This window comes from Chiloscyllium plagiosum, unplaced genomic scaffold, assembly GCF_037043375.1.
Source record: "Chiloscyllium plagiosum isolate Xiang-an unplaced genomic scaffold, Cpla_swu_hap1 HiC_scaffold_39, whole genome shotgun sequence".
NCBI lineage: Eukaryota > Metazoa > Chordata > Chondrichthyes > Orectolobiformes > Hemiscylliidae > Chiloscyllium > Chiloscyllium plagiosum.
Window position 1 is genome coordinate 92806939 of NW_028270177.1, and position 22666 is coordinate 92829604.

The window sequence follows — 22666 nt, forward strand, 5'->3', positions numbered from 1 at the left end:
GCTGGAGGACAGAGCACATCTGGCCAGCTGTTTGCTTCCCCGAGTCTGGCCTGCTCCACCTTACAGTGAGAGACTGAGGGGAATCTCGAGGAGATTTCACTTCTCACTGAGAGGCTGCAACTGCAATCCAAATCAGGCTGATTCCCTCCGATACTCACGGAAGAGGGCAGCACTCGACCGATCAGTCCCTTGTGGAGTCATAACCTCCAGTGTGTGGGCCAAGAGCTGGGAGGTAGCGTTAAGAACATAAGACCATCCGAAATAGGAACAGGAGGAGACCATTCAGCCCCTCGAGCCTGCTCTACTATTCAATAGGATCGTGAACGATTTAGCATTTGATTTGGGAGCTGAAACACGGACAGTACAGAGACAGAGAATCAAATTATTCTGCTATGCGGAATCATCAGACAGGAGCCGGAATTAGAGAGAGCAAACACACACACACACATTGTGGGATTCAGGCTGTCTCTACACTGAGGAGAGACAAAGCCGCAAAACGCAAGAGGGGACAGCTGCACAGTCTGATCCTACCAATCTCACTGCTTCCCACTCCCATGAGAGCTCGTATGTATATGTCTGTGTTCCCAGCTGTCTCTCCCACATTTTTCCTTCAATCCCTATCTCACAACATCCTTCATATCTCTGCCCTGTTGACATTTCCCTGCAGATTCCCTTCCTACAACACTCTGCCCCTTTGTCACCCCATCATGTTTTTCAGGAATGTTTAATCATTCAATCTTCCACAAACCAACAACTTGCTCATCTCTCTCTGCATCTTTCTCTCAGCTCTGTGGGATCTTGCCTTTCTTGTCTGTAAATCATTTTCGTTGCATCGCAGCAGCCCCCCCCCCACCCCACTCTCTCAGCTCTATGCTGCTGCTGCAACTCCTCTCTCTCTCTCTGTCCTATATCTCAGCCCGAGTTTTCTCTCTTGCTGTCTATTTGACTTTCACTCACTGTCTTTTTCACCTTGTATCTGTCTGACATTGTATTTCTCTTCCTGGGGTTTTACTCTTTCTCTCTCCCTATCTATATCTGCCTCTCTCCTGCTCTTTTTCAGTTCTTCTCACTTTCTCTCCCACCCTCTGCCTGCCTGTCTTTCTCGTGTTCTCTCCCTCCCTCTCAATATCTGTCTGTCGATCTCTCTTTCTCTCTTGTAGTTTCTCTCCCGCTTTCTCCCTGGACCCCTCTGCTCTGTCCCAGTGACTGGGAAAGGGACATTGGGAAGAGTTTGTCTCTGTGCCGCTGGATGCTGTACAGTTAATGCAGGGGATCAACCTTTTCCTGGTCTCTCCCGAATGTTACCCCGACTGTGGGGAGGGGGTTGGTGTAGGGGACATAAAAGTACTTTTCTCATTAAGTCTGAAATGAAGAAAAAGAGAAGGGGAGGGTGACAAAAAGAGAAAGAGAGACATGGAGAGAGTCGGGATGGAGAAATTGAGGAGAGAGAGAGATGGGCAGTGAGAAACAGGGAGAGGAAGAAGGACACATATGGAGGGAGAAGGACAGTGTGAGTGGCTGGGGAATGGTTGCAGAGTGGGATCTTGCTGTGCAAGACAGCAATCAGTCAAAAGGTGTGTTAGTTTCTGCACCATGTCCTCCAGCCCAGGAGCTGTGGGTCTACATGGGAAGGGGGAGATTGGAAGACAAGGGAGGAGTTGTACACCCAGAGACGGGGGACTGTTTGATGGGGTTTGTGGAGAAAGGAGGGGCTGCTGTGAGAGACAGAGAGATTGAGGGAGGAGCAGCATGAGACGCAAAGTCTGAGACAGGATGGAGAAGAGGTGTTCAAAGTTTGTGTGAAGATTTGTAGCTCGGGTGCTCGTTGTTGTGGTTCTGTTCGCCGAGCTGGGAATTTGTGTTACAGATGCTTCGTCCCCTGTCTAGGTGACATGCTCAGTGCTTGGGACCCTCATGCGAAGCACTTCTGTGATGTTTCCTCCGACATTTATAGTGATTTGTATTTAACAAACACATCGACCTGGACCCAATATACCGGCCACTGCAGCAGACAGCTGGAACTGACAACCAGAAGCAGCAGAGGCAAATCAATATAAATGTCGGAGGAAACATCACAGAAGTGCTTCACAGGAGGCTCCCAAGCTCTTATTTTGTCACCTAGACAGGGGACGAAACATCTGGAACACAAATTCCCAGCTTGGCGAACAGAACCACAACACAGAGAAGAGGTCTCCACAGAAAGGATAGTCAGTGAGGCCATTCAGGGGACAATCCTGAGGATCCTGAACAGGACCAAGATCATTTAATGGGGGAGGGGGGAATGAGCAGAAAGGACTCCATCTGTGATAGAAGCCTGGGATCTTGCTGTGCATTAAAACAGCCACAGACCAGTCAGTCAACCCAGACTCATTTACCTGCGTGAGAAAGTGAGGACTGCAGAAAGGGAGGGTGAGAAAAAGAGACAGAGATGGGGAGAGTGTGGATGGAGAAAGGGGTTCGGAGAAAGATGGGCAGAGAGAGACAGGGAGAGGGAGAGAGTGAGAGAAAGAGTGTGCGTGAGAAAGAGAGACAGACAGACAGAAGGACAGAGAGAGAGGGGACAGAGAGAGGGAGAGAAGGGGAATTCAGACTAAGACTGAGGAGTTAAGACATGGACAGTCTGAAGGGATGACACTTGCTATTCCAGTTGGTTCCAACTCTCTCTCTCAATAGATTTTTACATTCCCTCTCTCCCATGCCCCTGGGTTTTTCTTCAGCCTGCCTTTCTTTCTCTCTCTTTCTCTCTCTCTTTCTGATTCTGCCTCTGGGTCTGCGAAACAGTTTTCTCTCGCCCTCTCTCTCTCTGGATGGTCAGATGGTCTCTGTCTCTTGCCATGCTGGTCTCCTCAGAAGGTCTCCAGAGATTCAAGCAATCAGTCTGCAGATAAACGCTGTTTTTGTTCATTTCTGGATGGTTTTTCGGAACTTTCTATAGTTCTGGCCAATTAGGAGAACCTGTTAATAGTTTGAAGCATTGCTAATCATTTGGATGGCTTGTTGGTGTAAGTTTCTTTGTGTAGCAGGACCCGGTGCCTTCCTGTCTGGGCCCTCCTTTGTTTGGTGCATACGTCTGTCCAGAATAACGGTTGCCTTGTACATTATGCTGTGTGTGCGCTGTGCCTGGTGTGCGGGTTTTGTGATTTGGGAGATTTCCTTGGCCAATAAACCTTGGCTGTCTATCTGTGTTTTAGCCAGGAGGTTGTGACATCTCCCCCAACTCATCCACTTGAATGGAAAGAAAATAATCTTATGCAATAAATTACAAACCTAATTTTAAAAGTTGGTTATGCTTGTTGTCAGAGTAGCCAGCTGTCTGTGCAAAAGCCATTGTGTACTTTTTCCAAACCGATGGTCTTATAGCTTCATTTGGAGGTCGCCACTGATGATGCTATCCAGCCAGGTAACGAAACGTCTGGATATCAAACCTATCAGCGAGCAAACTTACACCCTAAGTCTTATAGCTTATAAGTGATATCATAAAATCTTGACAGAACAGAATCAGACCGTTCGGCCCATTGAGTCCACAATGACCCTCTGAAGAGAATCCAACTCAGACCCACTCCCCCAATGATATCCCTGAAACCCTCCATTTCCTATGGCTATTCCAGCTGGCCCGAATATTCCTTGACACAATGGACAATTTAACATGGCCAATCTGTCGTAATGGCAACTATGGGCAGGAAATCAATACTGGCCCAGCCATGAACACTCAAACACTGCAAATGAATGAAACTAAAGTGATCACCCAGGGAGTTCCATCTACCTTCCAGCCCCTGGGGGTGTGTCCAGGCATTATTCACCATGATCGTACCCATCTGTTGCAGCCTGCAATCCTAACCACCGGTATCCCGAGATATATCAAGGTGAGTGCAGTTAGGACCACAGCCGATGTGAGAGGAGCCGAATTCTTGGATTACAGGCTATGGGAATGTCATGGTATGACCTGTTCCTTCCCATCTACGTAAGTATGGTCCCTGGCAATGTTCCCTTCATCTGCACAGTAAGTGGGAGGTAATCATGGTAGCCCATCCAAATATCTTTTTTATACAACTCCGATAATTTGGTCTTCATCCTAACTTTGGTCACTTGGGTTAAGTGTAATCCCTCAAACCAAGCCCAGGTGTCCCACCTAGAGTGTCCTTACAGCTGTTATTAACCCAGTCCTTGGTGAGCTGCTGTCACTCGCAGTGAGAGATGTTGTTGTGGGTGTTCTCCTGGAACAAATATTTATGCTGTTTGTCACTAACCCGGGATGGGACTTTCCCTTGGCTGGCCTGCCTGAACCCCTCCCTCAGCTGTTCCATCATCCCGTTACTGCACAGGGTGTGGTTTTACTGCTCACCGTCATCTCTGGTGGCGCCGTGGATGATCTGGTGAATCGTGTTGGCGTGACCCTCCAGTCTGGTCACTAAGTGATGGTTAGCCTGATTCTCCACGAGTTGTCCCATGGTCTCCTCTGGGTTTTCTGTGTTCAGTCTTTCTCAGGCTCATTAGAGAGTTGTTGGGTCAGGATCCTGAGTTTATTCTCCAAATTAGCTAAGTCAGCGTACTGACCGGTAACACTCCTGCCCTGGGGGTGGACGTATACTGTGGCTAAATCATTAAGTAGTTCCCTTTTCTTTTGTCTGTTAATTACTGTTCTGGGTTCTGTGTTTTCCCTCAAATTTCCCTGTCCCTTGTCCCATTATCCTGTGGGTCAGTTGGGAACATGATTACTTTAATGTGGAAGGACACCACTCTGATTACTGTATCCCTGATACATTCATTATGATTAGTGTCAGTTTGTGATAAATGTTCGTGAACAAGGAATTCCCTGTGAGTTTAATGACTAGTCCATTGTGAGAGCCTGGTATGTGTGGGACAAGCTGGTGGAGGAGACTTCCCTCCTGGTCACAGCCCGTTTTTAATTTTGTTTCTGAGGAATTCTTCCTGGTGGGCTTCCTGGGATATCGCTGTCCGAACTCAGACCCTAGTCCAGGCAGGGTGCTTGGTATCCTACTACCATGTACCCATTCTCGGGGGAACCCTACCAATCGCTTCTGATCCCTGAGGTCCTGTAACACAATGTGGAAATCCCTAAAGTCTATTTCGTATTCAGCAATAAATTAGCAGAGAGCCCAAGCCTCATTACTGGTGCGATTGAGGGGTGGAATCCCAGGTGTCACTCCTCCTTTCTGAGACATGGGAGACAAAAGGTCGGGCCCAGTTTCTCATCGCTAAGAGAGGTGCAGGTCATATCCCCAAACATCCAGACATATTGGACCCAGAGTCTCCGGGTGAAGCTGACAGGGGAGGGGAGGGGCATTCTCCTGGTTGTTGTTCTGCAGTTATGTAACGCCTCTGCAGGATATGCCTTATCCTGCCCTCGAGCAGTGAGGATCGCTGCCTTCATCTCATCATGGATGCCCCTCCCTAGCTGTTGGCCCTCAGGGAGAGCTGAATGGCCTGCTGGACTAAGGCACATGGCGATTCATTTGGTTTGCTCCTCAGCGTCCACTCTGTGTCTGACAGACTGTCGGTCAATCTCATCCAAACATGTATCTGGGTCAGAGATGGGATCTTTTTGGTGCTGCCAACCAGCTGGGTGCCTGGAATGGCTGTACGCAGTGAGACCATAAGCTGCTTTACACTGGGTAACCACATGATTCATGGAATCTGAGTTCGGCTGTGGCTCAGCGCTGGGGGCAAAAAGTGCAGTTACCTTGGAGCAAGGCAATGGGAGTCCCCATCCGTGGGCGGGTGTGGATGCGTCAGTGTGGAGCCTGTCATTATCTCCCTGGGGAGGTAGAACACCAAAGGCACACATTATCCCCTTCTGGGAGGAGCCGTGGTTCCCTAGGGATTGTATTTGCTCCTGGCACCTTCTACTAGGGCCTGATGTGTGTTGCTCAGTGTTGCAGGTGTACAGGACCCATGCTGCTGCTTGGAGCTCATACACTGTCCTTCCAGATTATTAATGTAACCTGAGACTGCCTCCCCATCCCCAGATAACCTCCTTTCACTGGATTGGGCTCTTCCCAATTGTAACTGGAGTAGTCCCATGTGGGTGAGATTTTCCTGCAACCTTCTGTCCTGCTTATTGTTTCGGAGACCTAGCTCGGTCACAGCCTGTCGGTTTCCCTGGGGTGACCGGATCCCAGCTGCCTTACCCCAGCATGGGCTCCTCCAGGCTATCGGCAGTGGAGTGAGCTTTCCAGCTTCCTTCCCCAGTTCTTTATGGGCATCTCACCACAGCTCCTGTGCCAGGAACCCTTCACTGCAAGGCCAGGCTGGCTTCCTGCCAAATTCTGCAGGACTGTTTCACATTTGTACCGACTCGTGTTCCTATGGTTTTGGCTGCTTCTGTATTATGGGACACCTGGGTATAAACATAGAGTAATAGAGTTCTACAGCATGGAGACAGGCTCTTTGGCCCAAACTGGCCCATCCACACTAACTCCATTTCCCTGCACTGGGCCCATACCCTTCCAATACGTTCCTCTCCATGTATTTGTCCAAGTGCATTTTAAATGTTATTAAATGTATACTCCTTGACCACTTCTGCTGGAAGTTTATTTCATATGTGTACCAATCTCTGGGTAAAAGCATTCGCCCTCAGGTTCCCTTTTAATCTTTCCCCTTTCACCTTAAACTGATGCCCTTACGTCCTCGATTCCCCAAGCCTGGGATAAAGACTGAGTGCATTCACCCTATCCATGCCTCCCATGATCTTATACACCTCTATAGGGGCACCCCTCAGTCTCCTACACACTAAAGAAAATGTCCGAGCTTGTCCAACCTCTCTCTATAACTTTAGTTGAATTCTGGCAACATCCTTGTAAATTTCTTCTGCACTCTTTCCAGTTTAATAACATCCTTCCAAGACCAAGGTGGGCAAAACTGAACACAATATTCCAAGTGCGGCCTCACCAACATCCTGCACAACTGCACCATAAATTCCCAACTTCTATACTCAATGTCCGGTCTGATGAAAGCCAGTGTGCCAAAAGCCTTCTTCACTGCCCTGTCTCCCTGTGACTCCACTCTCAGAGAACCATGCGCCTGGAATCCAAGGTCCCTCTGTCCCACTACACTCTTTCAGGCCCAACCATTCACCATGAAACCCCTGTCTTGATGTGACTTTCCAAAATGCAAGATCTCGCACTTATCTGTATTAAACTACATTTGCCATTTCTCAGCCCAATTCCCCAGCTGATCAAGGCCCTGTTGCAATTGCTGAGAACCTTCCTCAATTATTTTAGTGTAATCTGCAAACTTACTAATCATGCCTTAAACATCCTCGTCCAAATCATTGATATAGATGACAAACAGCAATGGGCCTAGCACTGACCAGTTCAGCGGTACAATGGCTCAGTGTTAAGCACTGCTGCCTCACAGCACCGTGGGTCTGGGTTCAATTCCAACCTAGTCTGTGTGGGTTAGATCCTGTTAGGGTTAGATTTCCGACAGTATGGAAACAGGCCATTTGGCCCAACAAGTCTACACCGACCTGCCGAAGAGTAACCCACCCAGAGCCATTCTCCTGACCCAATATTTACCCTGGACGAATGCACCTCGCACTATGGGCAATTTAGCCTGGCCAATTCAAAAGACCTGCACATTTTTGGATAGTCGGAGGAAACCAGAGCACCCAGAGAAAACCCACGCAGACTCCGGGAGAATGTGCAAACTTCACACAGACAGTCACCCTCAGCTGGGGTCAAACCCGGGTCCCTGGCGCTGAGAAGCAGCAGTGCCAACCACTGAGCCACTATGCCACTCCAACTGAGTTTGTACGTTCTCCCTGTGTTTGCGTGGGTTTCCTCTGGCTGCTCCGGTTTCCTCCCACAACCCAAAGATGTGCAGGTCAGGTAAATTGGCCATGCTCAATTGCCTATAGTGTTCATGGATGTGTAAGTAAGTTGCTTTAGTCAGGGCTAAATGTTGAGTAATAGGGTAGGGGAATGGGTTTGGATGGAATAATCTTCAGAGGGCCAGTGGCCTTGTTGGGCCGAAGGGCCTGCTTCCACAGAGGAGGGATTCTATGATTCTAGGTGGGCGGCACGGTGGCACAGTGGTTAGCACTGCTGCCTCACAGCGCCAGAGACCCGGGTTCAATTCCCGCCTCAGGCGACTGACTGTGTGGAGTTTGCACGTTCTCCCCGTGTCTGCGTGGGTTTCCTCCGGGTGCTCCGGTTTCCTCCCACAGTGACAAAGATGTGCAGGGCCAGGTGAATTGGCCATACTAAATTGCCCGTAGTGTTAGGTAAGGGGTAAATGTAGGGGTATGGGTGGGTTTCGCTTCGGCGGGTCGGTGTGGACTTGTTGGGCCGAAGGGCCTGTTTCCACACTGTAATCTAATCTAATCTAATGACCGCTGAGGCACACCACTAGTCACAGGCCTCCAGTCTGACTATTACCCTCTGCTTCCTACCATCAAGCCAATTGTATACCCAGTTTGCCAACAGCCCCTGGATTTCATGCGATTTAACCTTCCAGATCAAGGTACCATGTGGAACCTTATCAAAGGCCTTACTGAAATCTGTAGAGTCGACATGTACTGGCCTGCCCTCGTCAACCTTCCTGATCACTTCATCAAAGAACGCTGACAAATTTGTGAAGCGTGGTCTCCCACACATAAGGCTATGCTGACTACTCCCAAACAAATGCTGTATTTCCAAATGCGTAGCATCTTCTCAAGTAACTTACTTACCACGGGTGTTAGGTTTACTGATCTATAGTCCCCAGGCTTTTTCTTTGCAGCCCTTCTTGAAAAAGGGCACAACATTTGCTGCCCTCCAATCTTCCGGGACCTCATCCGTTGCTTCTCACAACACTTGCAGCGTTGTTGGATATATTTGGTCAGGACCAGGAGATTTATCCACCTACATACATTCTAATACATTCAACGCTTCCTCTCCTGTGACATGGACTGTCCACAAGTGATCATCACTAACTTCCCCAAGTTCCCAAGCCTTCATGTCCTTCTCCACGGTCAACACAGAGGAGAAATAACTCCTGCAATTCTGCACAAACATGTCCACTTAGGTCCATGAAGGGTCCTTGATTATAATGTTGGGTAGGGATCACTCAGGGAGGTGATGGTTGCAGTTTTGGGTAGGGATTAGTCAGGGAGGGGGTGATTGCAGGGTTGGGTAGGGATTAGTCTGGAAGGGGTGATTCCAGTGTTGGGTAGGGATCAGTTAGGGAGGGGGAGATTGCAGTTTTGGGAAGGGATCAGTCAGGGAGGGGGTGATTGCAGTGTTGGGTAGGGATTAGTCTGGGAGGGGTGATTCCAGTGTTGGGTAGGGATCAGTTAGGGAGGGGGAGATTGGAGATTTTGGTAGGGATCAGTCAGGTAGTGGGTAATTGCAGTGTTCGGTAGGGATCAGTCAGGGAGTGGGAGATTGCAGTGTGGGGTAGTGATCAGTCATGGAGGCGGAGAGTGTAATGTTGTGTAGGGTTCAGTCAGGGAGGGGGAGATTGCAGGGTTGGGCAGGGATCAGTCAGGGAGTGTGTGAGTGCAGTGTTGTGTAGGGATCAGTCAGGGATGGGGTGATTGCAGTGTTGGTAAGGGATAAGTCAGGGAGGGGGTGATTCAGTGTTGGGTAGGGATCGGTCAGGGAGGGGGTGAGTACAGAGTTGGGTAGGGATGAGTCAGGGAGGGGGTGATTGCAGTGTAGGGTAAGGATCAGTCAGGGAGGGTGTGAGTGCAGTGTTGGGTAAATATCAGTCAGGGAGGGGAAGATTGCAATGTTGGGTAGGGATCAGACAGGGAGGGGGTTTGTGTAGTGTTGTGTAGGGATCATTCAGGGAGGTGTAAATTGCAGTATTGTGTAGAGATCAGTCAGGCAGGGGGTGAGTGCAGTGTAAGGTAGGAATCAGTCAGGGGGGATTGCAGTCTTGAGTAAGGATCAGTCAGGGAGGGGGTGAGTGCAGTTTTAGGTAACAATCAGTCAGGGAGTGGGTGAGTGCAGCTTTGGGTAGTGATCAGTCAGGGAGGCCGTGATTGCAGTGTTGGGTAGGGAATAGTCAGGGAGGGGGTGAGTTCAATATTGGGTTGGGATCAGTCAGGGAGGGGGAGATTGCAGTGTCGGGCAGGGATCACTCAGGCAGGGGGTGAGTGCAGTGTTGGGTAGGGTTAGGTCAGGGAGGGGATTTGTGTAGTGTTGTGTAGGGATCATTCAGGGAGGGGTAGATTGCAGTATTGTGTAGAGATCAGTCAGGCAGGGGGTGAGTGCAGTGTAAAGTAGGGATCAGTCAGGGAGTGGGTGAGTGCAGTATTGGGTAGGGATCAGTCGGAGGGGATTGCAGTCTTGGGTAGGGATCAGTCATGGAGGGGGTGAGTGCAGTTTTAGGTAGGGATCAGTAAGGGAGTGGGTGAGTGCAGCGTTGGGTAGTGGTCAGTCAGGGAGGCCGTGATTGTAGTGTTGGGTAGGGAATAGTCAGGGAGGGGGTGAGTTCAATATTGGTTAGGGATCAGTCAGGGAGGGGGAGTTTGCAGTGTCGGGCAGGGATCACTCAGGGAGGGGGAGATTGGAGTTTTGTGTAGAGATCAGTCAGGGAGGGGGTGATTGCAGTGTTGGGTAGGGATCACACAGGGAGGGGATAGTTGCAGTGTTGGGTAGTGGTCAGTCAGGGAAGGGGAGACTGCAGTGTTGTGTAGTGATCAGTCAGGGAGTGGGTGATTGCAGTCTTGGGTAGGGATCACTCAGGGAGGGGGAGATTGGAGTTTTGGGTAGGGATCAGTCAGGGAGGGATGAGTGCAGTGTTGTTTAGGGATGAGTCAGGGTGGGAGAGATTGCAGTGTTGTGTTGGGATCAGTCAGGAGCGGGAGATTAGAGTTTTTGGTAGGGATCAGTCAGGGAGGGGGAGGTTGCAGTGTTGGGTAGGGATCAGTCAGGATGGGGAGATTGCAGTGTCGGGTAGGGATCAATCAGGGAGGGGGTTTGTGTTGTGTTGTGTAGGGATCATTCAGGGACGGGTAGATTGCAGTATTGTGTAGGGATCAGTCAGGGAGGGGGAGATTGCAGTGTTGAGATGGGATCAGTCAGGAGGGGGAGATTGCAGTGTTGGTAGGGATCAGTCAGGGAGGGGGTGATTCAGTGATGGGTAGGGATCAGTCAGGAAGGGGTGAGTGCAGAGTTGGGTAGGGATGAGTCAGGGAGGGGGTGAGTGCAGTGTAGAGTAGGGATCAGTCAGGGAGTGGGTGATTGCAGTGTTGAGATGGGATCAGTCAGGAGGGGGATATTGCAGTGTTGGTAGGGATCAGTCAGGGAGGGGGTGATTCAGTGATGGGTAGGGATCAGTCAGGAAGGGGTAAGTGCAGAGTTGGGTAGGGATGAGTCAGGGAGGGGGTGAGTGCAGTGTTGGGTAGGGATCAGTCAGGGAGGGGGTGAGTGCAGTGTTGGGTAGGGAATAGTCGGGGAGGGGTAGATTGCAGTGTGGAGTAGGGATCAGTCAGGGAGGGGGTGAGTGCAGTGTTCGGTAGGGATCAGTCAGGGAGGGGGAGATTGCAGAGTTGTGTAGGTAATAGTCAGGGAGGCGGTGAGGGCAGTGTTGGGTAAGGATTAGTCAGGGAGGGGGAGAGTGAAGTGTTCGGTAGGGATCAGTCAGAGAGTGGTAGATTGCAGTATGGGGTAGTGATCAGTCATGGAGGCGGAGAGTGTAGTGTTGGGTAGCGTTCAGTCAGGGAGGGGGAGATTGCAATGTTGGGCAGGGATCAGTCAGGGAGTGTGTCAGTGCAGTTTTGTGTAGGGATCAGTCATGAAGAGGGTGATTGCAGTATTGGGTAAGGATCAGTCAGGGAGGGGGTGATTCAGTGTTGGGTAGGGATCAGTCAGGGAGGGGGTGAGTGCAGAGTTGGGTTTGGATGAGTCAGGGAGGGTGTGAGTGCAGTGTTGGGTAGGGATCAGTCAGGAAGGGGTGAGTGCAGAGTTGGGTTTGGATGAGTCAGGGAGGGGAAGATTGCAGTGTTGGGTAGGGATCAGTCGGGGGGGTTTGAGTAGTGTTGTGTAGGGATCATTCAGGGAGGTGTAGATTGCAATATTGTGAAGAGATCAGTCAGGCAGGGGGTGAGTGCAGTGTTAGGTAGGGATCAGTCAGGGAGTGGTTGAGTGTAGTATTGTAGGGATCAGTCAGGGAGGGAGGATTGCAGTCTTGGGTAGGGATCAGTCAGGGAGGGGGAGATTGGAGTTTTATGTAGGGATCAGTCAAGGAGGGATTGATTGGAGTTTTCGGTAGAGATCAGTCAGGGAGTGGGGGGATTGCAGCGTTGGGGAGGGATCGGTCAGGCAGGAGGTGAGTGCAGTGTTAGGTAGGGATCAGTCAGGGAGGGGGTGAGTGCAGTATTGGATAAGGATCATCCAGGAATGGGGAGACTGCAGTATTATGCAGGGATCCGTCAGGGAGGGGGGGGATTGGAGATTTTGTGCAGGAATCAGTCAGGGTGGGTGTGAGTGCAGTGTTGTGTAGCTATCAGTCAGGAAGTGGGAGAGTGCAGTGTTAGGTAGGGATCCGTCAGGGAGGTGGTGAGTGCAGTGTTGGGTAGGGATCAGTCAGGTAGGAGGTGAGTGTAGTATTGGGTAGGGATCAGTCAGGCAGGGGGAATTACAGTCTTGGGTAGGGATCAGTCAGGGAGGGGGTGAGTGCAGTGTCGTGTTGGGATCAGTCAGGAGGGGGAGATTGCAGTGTTGGGTAGGGATCAGTCAGGGAGGGGGTGAGTGCAGTGTTGGGTAGGGATCAGTAAGGAAGGGGGTGAGTGCAGTGTTGGGTAGGGATCAGTCAGGGAGTGGGTGATTGGAGTTTTCGGTAGGGATCAGTCAGGGAGCGGGAGATTGCAGTGTTGGGTAGAGATCACTCAGGGAGGGGGAGATGGGGGTTTTGGGTAGGGATCAGTCAGGGAGTGGGTGATTGGAGTTTTGGGTAGGGATCAGTCCAGGAGGGGGTGATTACAGTGTTGGGTACAGATCAGTCAGGGAGGGATGAGTGCGGTGTTGGGTAGGGATCAGTCAGGCTGGGAGAGATTGCAGTGTTGGGTAGGGATCAGTCAGGGTGGGGGTGAGTCCAGTGTTTGGTCGTGATCAGTCAGGGAGGGGGAGATTGGAGTGTTGGGTAGGGATCAGTCAGGCAGTGGGTGAGTGCAGTGTCGTGTTGGGATCAGTCAAGAGGGGGAGATTGGAGATTTGAGTAGGGATCAGTCAGGGAGGGGGCGGTTGCAGTGTTGGGTTTAGGATCAGTCAGGAGGGGGAGATTGCAGTGTTGGGTACAGATCAGTCAGGGAGGGATGTGTGCAGTGTTGTTTAGGGATCAGTCAGGCTGGGAGAGATTGCAGTGTTGGGTAGGGATCAGTCAGGGTGGGGGTGAGTGCAGTGTTTGGTAGGGAGCAGTCATGGAGGCGGAGATTGGAGTGTTGGGTAGGGATCAGTCAGGGAGCGGGTGAGTGCAGTGTCGTGTTGGGATCAGTCAGGAGGGGGAGATTGCAGTGTTGGGTAGGGATCAGTCAGGGAGCGGGTAAGTGCAGTGTTGGGTCGACATCAGTCAGGGAGGGGGAGATTGGAGTTTTCGGTAGGGATCAGTTAGGGAGCGGGAGATTGCAGTATTGGGTAGGGATCACTCAGGGAGGGGCAGATTGGAGTTTTGGGTAGGGATCAGTCAGGGAGTGGGTGATTGGAGTTTTGGGGAGGGATCAGTCCGGGAGGGAGTGTTTACAGTGTTGGGTACAGATCAGTCATGGAGGGATGAGTACAGTGTTGTTTAGGGATCAGTCAGGCTGGGAGAGATTGCAGTGTTGGGTAGGGATCAGTCAGGGAGCGGGTGAGTGCAGTGTCGTGTTGGGATCAGTCAGCAGGGGGAGATTGGGGTTTTGGGTAGGGATCAGTCAGGGAGGGGGCGGTTGCAGTGTTGGGTTTGGGATCAGTCAGGAGGGGGAGATTGCAGTATTAGGTAGGGATCAGGCAGGGGATTACTCAGTGATGGGTAGGGATCAGTCAGGAAGGGGGTGATTGCAGACTTGGGTAGGGATGAGTTAGGGAGGGGGTGAGTGCAGTGTAGGGTAGTGATCAGTCAGGGAGGGTGTGAGTGCAGTGTTGGGTAGGGATCTGTCAGGGAGGGGGTGAGTGCAGTGTTGGGTAGGGATCAGTCAGGGAGGGGGAGATTGCAATGCTGGGTAGGGATCAGTTAGGGAGGGGGTTTCTGTGTGTTGTGGAGGGATCATTCAGGGAGGGGTGTGAGTGATGAGTTGTGTAGGGATCAGTCAGTGAGGCGGAGGTTGGAGTGTTGTATAGCGATCAGTCTGGGAGGGGGTGATTGCAGTTTGGGTAGGGATCTGTCAGGGAGGGGATGAGTGCAGTGTTGTGTAGGCATCAGTCAGGGAGGGGATGAGTGCAGTGTTGGGTAGGGATCAGTCAGGGAGTGTGTGAGTGCAGTGTTGTGTCGGGATCAGTCAGGGAGGGGGTGATTGCAGAGTTGTGTAGGGATGAGTCAGGGAGGGGGTGAGTGCAGTGTAGGGTAGGGATCAGTCAGGGAGGGTGTGAGTGCAGTGTTGGGTAGGGATCAGTCAGGGAGGGGGAGATTGCAATGCTGGGTAGGGATCAGTCAGAGAGGGGGGTTCTGTGTGTTGTGGAGGGATCATTCAGGGAGGGGTGTGAGTGATGAGTTGTGTAGGGATCAGTCAGTGAGGCGAAGGTTGGAGTGTTGTGTAGCGATCAGTCTGGGAGGGGGTTATTGCAGTTTGGGTAGGGATCTATCAGGGAGGGGATGAGTGCAGTGTTGTGTAGGCATTAGTCAGGGAGGGGATGAGTGCAGTGTTGGGTAGGGATCAGTCAGGGAGTGTGTGAGTGCAGTGTTGTGTCGGGATCAGTCAGGGAGGGGGAGATTGGAGGGTTGGGAAGGAACCAGTCAGGGAGTGGGTGAGTGCTGTGTTGGGTAGGGAATTGTCAGGGAGGGGTAGATTGCAGTGTGGGGTAGAGATCAGTCAGGGAGGGGGTGAGTGCAGTGTTGGGTAGGGAATAGTCAGGGAGGGGTAGATTGCAGTGTGGGGTAGAGATCAGTCAGGGAGGGGGTGAGTGCAGTGTTGTTTCTTGACCAGTCATGGAGGGAGAGATTGCAGTGTTGGGTAGTGATCAGTCTGGGAGGGGTTATTGCAGTGTTGGGTAGGGATCACTCAGGGAGGGGATGGTTGCAGTGTTGGGTAGTGGTCAGTCAGGGAGGGATGGTTGCAGTGTTGGGTAGGGATCAGTCAGGGAGGGGGAGATTGGAGATGTTGTGTAGGGATCAGTCAGGGAGGGCGTGAGTGCAGTATTGTGTAGCTATCAGTCAGGGGGGAGAGTGCAGTGTTAGGTAGGGATCAGGCAGGGAGGGGGAGATTGCAGTATTGTGTAGCTATCAGTCAGGGAGGAGAGTGCAGTGTTAGGTAGGGATCAGGCAGGGAGGGGGAGATTGCAGTATTGGGTAGGGATCAGTCAGGGAGAGGGAGATTGCAGTGTTGCTTCGGGATCAGTCAGGGAGTGGGTGAGTGCAATGTTGGATAGCGATCATTGAGGGAGGTGGTGATTACAGTGTTGTGTAGGAATTAGTCAGGAAGGTAGACATTGCAGTGGAGGGTAGGGATCAGTCAGGGAGGGATGAGTGCAGTGTTGTTTAAGGATCAGTCAGGGTGGGTAGAGATTGCAGTGTTGTGTAGGGATCAGTCAGGGTGGGGGTGAGTGCATTGTTTGGTAGGGATTAGTCAGGGAGGGGGAGATTGGAGATGTTGTGTCGGGATCAGTCAGGGAGGGGGTGAGGGCAGTGTCGGGTAGGCATCAGTCAGGGAGGGGGTTTGCGTAGTGTTGGGTAGGGATTAGTCAGGGATGGTGGGGTGTGAGTGATGAGTTGTGTAGGGATCCGTCAGGGAGGCGGAGGTTGGAGTGTTGTGTAGCGATCAGTCTGGGAGGGGGTGATTGCAGATTTGGGTAGGGATCAGTCAGGGAGGGGATGAGTGCAGTGTTGTGCAGGCATCAGTCAGGGAGGGGGAGATTGGAGTGTTGTGTAGGAATCAGTCAGCGAGGGGGTGAGTGCAGTGTTGGGTAGGGAATAGTCAGGGAGGGGTAGATTGCAGTGTGGGGTAGAGATCAGTCAGGGAGGGGGTGAGTGCAGTGTTGGGTAGGGCTCAGTCAGGAAGGGGTGAGTGCAGTGTTGTTTATTGACCAGTCAGGGAGGGAGAGATTGCAGTGTTGGGTAGTGATCAGTCTGGGAGGGGTGATTGCAGTGTTGGGTAGGGATCACATAGGGAGGGGATGGTTGCAGTGTTGGGTAGTGGTCAGTCAGGGAGGGATGGTTTCAGTGTTGGGTAGGGATCCGTCAGGGAAAGGGTGATTGCAGTGTTGGGTAGGGATCTGTCCGGGAGGGAGTGTGCGTAGTGTTGGGCAGCGATCACTCAGGGACGGGGTGAGTGCAGTGTTGTGTAGGGATCAATCAGGGAGGGTGTGAGTGCAGTATTGTGTAGCTATCAGTCGGGGGGGGAAGAGTGCAGTGTTAGGTCAGGATCAGGCAGGGAGGGGGAGATTGCAATATTGGGTAGGGATCAGTCAGGGAGGGGGAGATTGCAGCGTTGTGTCGGAATCAGTCAGGGAAGGGGTGAGTGCAGTGTTGGGTAGGGATCAGTCAGGGAGGGGGGGATTACAGTGTTGTGTTGGGATAAGTCAGGGAGGATGTGATTGCAGTGTTGGGTAAGGCTCAGTCAGGGAGCGGGACATTACAGTGGTGGGTAGGGATCAGTCAGGGAGGGGGACATTGCAGTGGTGGGTAGGGAACAGTCAGGGAGGCGGAGATTTCAGTATTGTGTAGGGATCAGTTAGGGAGGGGATGAGTGCAGTGTTGTGTAGAGATCAGTCAGTGAAGCGGAGTTTGGATTTTTGTGTAGGGATCAGTCATGGAGGGGGTGATTGCAGTTTTGGGTAGGGATCTGTCAGGGAGGGGATGAGTGCAGTGTTGTGTAGGATCAGTCAGGGAGGGGGAGATTGAAGTGTTGGGTAGGGATTGGTCAGGGAGGGTGTGAGTGCAGTGTTGTGTAGGGATCAGTCAGGGAGGGGGAGATTGGAGTGTTGTGTAGGAATCAGTCATGGAGTGGGTGATTGCAGTGTTGGGTAGGGATCAGTCAGGGAGAGGGAGATTGCAGATTTGTATAGGGAATAGTCAGGGAGTGGGTGAGTGCAATGTTGGGTAAGGATCAGTCAGGGAGGGGGAGATTGCAGTGTTAGGTAGGGATCAGTCAGAGAGGGGTAGATTGCAGTGTTGGGTTGGGATCCGTCAGGGCGGCGGCAAGTGTAGTGTTGGGTAGGGTTCAGTCAGGGAGGGGGAGATTGCAATGTTGGGTAGGGATCAGTCTGGGAGAGGGTGAGTGCAGTGATGTGTAGGGATCAGTAAGGGAGGGGGTGAGTGCAGTGTTGGGTAGGGATCAGTCAGGGAGGGGGAGATTGGAGATGTTGTGTAGGGATCCGTCAGGGAGGGGGTGAAGGCAGTGTCGGGTAGGTATCAGTCAGGGAGGTGGTTTGCGTCGTGTTGGGTAGGGATTAGTCAGGGAGGGGTGTGAGTGAAGTGTTGTGTAGGGCTCAGTCAGGGAGGTGGAGGTTGGAGTGTTGTGTAGCGATCAGTCTGGGAGGGGTTGATTGCAGTTTTAGGTAGGGATCTGTCAGGGAGGAGATGAGTGCAGTGTTGTGTAGGGATCAGTCAGGGAGGGGGTGAGGGCAGTGTCGGTAGGCATCAGTCAGGGATGGGGTTTGCGTAGTGTTGGGTAGGGATTAGTCAGGGAGGGGTGTGAGTAAAGTGTTATGTAATGATCAGTCAGGGAGGCGGAGGTTGGAGTGTTGTGTAGAGATCAGTCTGGGAGGGGTTGATTGCAGTTTTAGGTAGGGATCTGTCAGGGAGGAGATGAGTGCAGTGTTGTGTAGGGATCAGTCAGGGAGGGGGAGATTCCAGTGTTGGGTAGGGATCAATCAGGGAGTGTGTGTGCAGTGTTGTGTAGGAATCAGTCAGGGAGGGGGTGAGTGCAGTGTTGTGTAGGGATCAGTCAGGGAGGGGTAGATTGCAGTGTGGGGTAGGGATCCGTCAGGGAGGGGGTCAGTGCAGTGTCGGGTAGGGATCAGTCAGGGAGAGGGAGAGTGTAGTGTTGGGTAGGGTACAGTCAGGGAGGGAGTGATTGCAGTGTTGGGTCGTGATCAGACAGGGAGCGGTTGAGAGCAGAGTTGGGTGGGGATGAGTCAGGGAGGGGGTGAGTGCAGTGTAGGGTAGGGATCAGTCAGGGACTGGATGATTGCAGTGTTGGGATGGGATCAGTCAGGGAGGGGGTGATTCAGTGTTGCGTAGGGATCTGTCGGGGGGGTGAGTGCAGAGTTGGGTAGGGATGTGTCAGGGAGTGGGTGTTTGCAGTGTTGCGTAGGGATCACTCAGGGAGGGGGACAGTGCTGTGTTAGGTAGTGATCAGGCAGGGAGGGGTGTGATTGCAGTGTTGGGTAGTGATCAGTCATGGAGGGGGTGAGTGCAGTCTTGGGGAGAGATCAGTCAGGGAGGGGGTTTGCGTAGTGTTGGTTAGGGATTAGTCAGGGAGGTGTGTGAGTGCAGTGTTGTGTAGGGATCAGTCAGTGAAGGGGAGTTTGGAGTGTTGTGTAGGGATCAGTCAGGGATGGGGTGATAGCAGTGTTGGGTAGGGATCAGTCAGGGAGGGTGTGAGTGCAGTGTTGAGTAGGGTTCCAGTCAGGGAGGGGGAGATTGCAGTGTTGGGTAAGGATCAGTCAGGGATGGGGAGATTGCAGTGTCGTGTAGGGATCAGTCAGGGAGGGGGAGATTGCAGTGTTGGGTATGGATCAGTCAGGGAGGGGGAGGTTAGAGTGTTGTGTAGGGATCAGTCAGGGAGGGGGAGGTTAGAGTGTTGTGTAGGGATCAGTCAGGGAGGGGGAGATTGCAGTGTTGGGTAGGGATCAATCAGGGAGTGTTTGAGTGCAGTGTTGTGTAGGGATCAGTCATGGAGGGGGAGATTGGAGTGTTGTGTCGGAACCAGTTTGGGAGGGTGTGAGTGCAGTGTTGTGTAGGGAATAGTCAGGAAGGGGTAGATTGCAGCGTGGGGTAGGGATCAGTCAGGGAGGGGGTAATTGCAGTGTTGCGTAGGGATCAGTCAGGGAGGGGTAGATTCGAGTGTGGGTAGTGATCAGTCAGGGAGGCGGAGAGTGTAGTGTTGGGTAGGGTTCAGTCAGGGAGGGGGAGATTGCAGTGTTGGGCAGGGATCAGTCAGGGAGGGGGTGATTCAGTGTTTGGTAGGGATCAGTCAGGGAGGGGGTGAGAGCAGAGTTGGGTGTGGATGAGTCAGGGAGGGGGTGAGTACAGTGTTGGGTAGGGATCAGTCAGGGAGGGGGAGATTGCAGATTTGTGCAGGGAATAGTCAGGGAGGGGGTGAGTGCCATGTTGTGTAAAGATCAGTCCGGGAGGGGGAGATTGCAGTGTTAGGTAGTGATCAGTCAGAGTGGGGTAGATTGCAGTGTGGGGTAGGGATCTGTCAGGGAGGGGGAGATTGCAGTGTTGGGTAGGGATCAGTCAGGGAGGGGGTGAGTGCAGTGTTGGGTAGGGATCAGTCAGGGAGGGGGTGAGTGCAGTATTGGGTAGGGATCAGTCAGGGAGTGGCTGCTTGCAGTGTTGGGTGGGGATTAGTCAGGGAGGGTGTGATTGCAGTGTTGGGTAGGGATTAGTCAGGGAGGGTGTGATTGCAGTGTTGGGTAGGGATTAGTCAGGGAGGGGGAGATATCCGTATTGGATAGGGATCAGATGGGAGGGGGTGAGTGCAGTGTTGGGTAGGGATCAGTCAGGGAAAGGGTTTGCGTAGTGTTGGGTAGGGATCACTCAGGGATGGGGTGAGTGCAGTGTTGTGTAGGGATCTGTCAGGGAGGGGGAGATTGGAGATGTCGTGTAGGGATCAGTCAGGGAGCGTGTGAGTGCAGTATTGTGTCGGGATCCGTCAGGGAGGAGGTGAGTGCAGAGTTGTGTAGGGATCATTCCGGCAGGGGGTGATTACAGTGTTGCGTAGGGATCAGTCAGGGAGCGGGAGTTTGGAGTGTTGTCTAGGGATCAGTCAGGGAGGGGGTGTTTGCAGTTTTGGCTAGGGATCTGTCAGGGAGGGGATGAGTGCAGTGTTGTGTAGAGATCATTCAGGGAGGGGGAGATTGCAGTGTTGTGTCGGAATCAGTTATGGGAGGGTGTGAGTGCAGTGTTGTGTAGGGAATAGTCAGGGAGGGGTAGATTGCAGCGTGGGGTAGGGATCAGTCAGGGAGGGGGTAAATGTAGTGTTGCGTCGGGATCAGTCAGGGAGGGGAGATTGCAGAGTTGTGTAGGGAATTGTCAGGGAGGGGGTGAGGGCAAAGTTGGGTAAGGATCAGTCAGGGAGGGGGAGATTGAAGTGTACGGTAGGGATCAGTCAGAGAGGGATAGATTGCAGTGTGGGTAGTGATCAGTCAGGGAGGCGGAGAGTGCAGTCTTGGGTCGGGTTCAGTCAGGGAGGGGGAGATTGCAGTGTTGGGTAGGGATCAGTCAGGAAGGGGGTGAGAGCAGAGTTGGGTGGGGATGAGTCAGGGAGGGGGTGAGTGCAGTGTCGGGTAGTGATCAGTCAGGGATGGGGAGATTGCAGTGTGGGGTAGGGATCAGTCAGGGAGGGGGTGAGTGCAGAGTTGGGTAGGGATGAGTCAGGGAGGGGGTGAGTGCAGTGTAGGGTAGGGATCAGTCAGGGAGGGGGTTAGTGCAGTGTTGGGTAGGGATCAGTCAGGGAGGGGGTGAGTGCCGTGTCGGGTAGGGATCTGTCAGGGAGGGGGAGATTGCAGTGTTGGGTAGGGATCAGTCAGGGAGTGGGTGCTTGCAGTGTTGGGTGGGGATTAGTCAGGGAGGGGGTGATTACAGTGTTGTGTAGGGATTAATCAGGGAGGGTGTGATTGCACTGTTGGATAGGGACTAGTCAGGGATGGGGAGATATCCGTATTGGATAGGGATCAGATGGGAGGGGTTGAGTGCATTGTTGGGTAGGGATCAGTCAGGGAAAGGGTTTGCGTAGTGTTGGGTAGGGATCAATCAGGGATCGGGTGAGTGCAGTGTTATGTGGGGATCTGTCAGGGAGGGGGAGATTGGAGATGTCGTGTAGGGATCAGTCAGAGAGCGCGTGAGTGCAGTATTGGATAGGGATCAGTCAGGGAGGGTGTGATTGCAGTGTTGGGTAGGGATCAGTCAGGGAGTGTTTGAGTGCAGTGTTGTATAGGGATCAGTCACGGAGGGGGAGATTGGAGTATTGTGTAGGAATCAGTTTGGGAGGGTGTGAGTGCAGTGTTGTGTAGGGAATAGTCAGGGAGGGGTAGATTGCAGCGTGGGGTAGGGATCAGTCAGGGAGGGGGTAATTGCAGTGTTGCGTAGGGATCAGTCAGGGAGGGGGTGATTCAGTGTTGGGATGGGATTTGTCAGGAGGGGGAGATTGCAGTGTTGGGTAGGGATCAGTCGGGGGGATGAGTGCAGTGTTGTGTAGGGATCTGTCAGGAGGGGGTGAGTGCCGTGTCGGGTAGGGATCAGTCAGGAAGGGGGAGATTGCAGATTTGTGCAGGAATTAGTCAGGGAGGGGGTGAGTGCAATGTTGTGTAAAGATCAGTCAGAGTGGGGTAGATTGCAGTGTGGGGTAGGGATCAGTCAAGGAGGGGGTGATTGCAGTGTTGTGTAGGAATCTGTCAGGGAGGGGGAGTTTGCAGTGTTGGGTAGGGATCAGTCAGGGAGGGGGTGAGTGCAGTATTGGGTAGGGATCAGTCAGGGAGTGGGTGCTTGCAGTGTTGGGTAGGGATCAGTCAGGGAGGGAGTGATTACAGTGTTGTGTAGGGATTAGTCAGGGAGGGTGTGATTGCAGTATTGGGTAGGGACCAGTCAGGGAGGTGGAGATATTCGTATTGGATAGGGATCAGATGGGAGGGGGAAAGTGCAGTGTTGGGTCGGGATCAGTCAGGGAAAGGGTTTGCGTAGTGTTGGGTAGGGATCACTCAGGGATGGGGTGAGTGCAGTGTTGTGTAGGGATCTGTCAGGGAGGGGGAGATTGGAGATGTTGTGTAGGGATCAGTCAGGGAGGGTGTGAGTGCAGTGTTTTGTAGCTATCAGTGCAGTGTTCGGTAGGGATCAGGCCTGGAGGGGGAGATTGCAGTATTGGGTAGGGATCAGTCAGGGAGAGGGTGAGTGCAGTGTTGGGTAGGCATCAGTCAGGGGGGTTTGCGTAGTGTTGGGCAGGGATTAGTCAGGGAGGGGTGTGAGTGCAGTGTTGTGTAGGGATCAGTCAGGGAGGGGGAGATTGCAGTGTTGGTTCGGGATCACTCAGGGAGGGGGAGGTTGGAGTTTTGTGTAGGGATCAGTCAGGGAGGGGTGATTGCAGTGTTGGGTAGGGATCAGTCAGGGAGGGAGAGATTGCAGTGTTGTGTAGGGATCAGTCAGGGAGGGGGAGAGTGCAGTGTTGTGTAGGGATCAGTCAGGGTGGGGATGAGTGCAGTGTTGGGTGGGGATCAGTCAGGGAGGGGGTGTGTGCAGTGTCGTGCTGGGATGAGTCAGGAGGGTGAGATTGGAGTTTTGGGTTGGGATCAGTCAGGAGGCGGAGATTGCAGTGTTGGGTGGGATCAGTCAGGGAGTGGGTGAGTGCAGAGTTCGGTAGGGATGA

General features: G+C 52.6%; 1 pseudogene; it reads left to right on the forward strand.

The window, feature by feature from the left end:
* The first annotated feature begins 1525 nt into the window (after nt 1-1525).
* The window catches only part of LOC148138816 (uncharacterized), a 56916-nt pseudogene continuing 35775 nt past the window's right edge, over nt 1526-22666 (forward strand).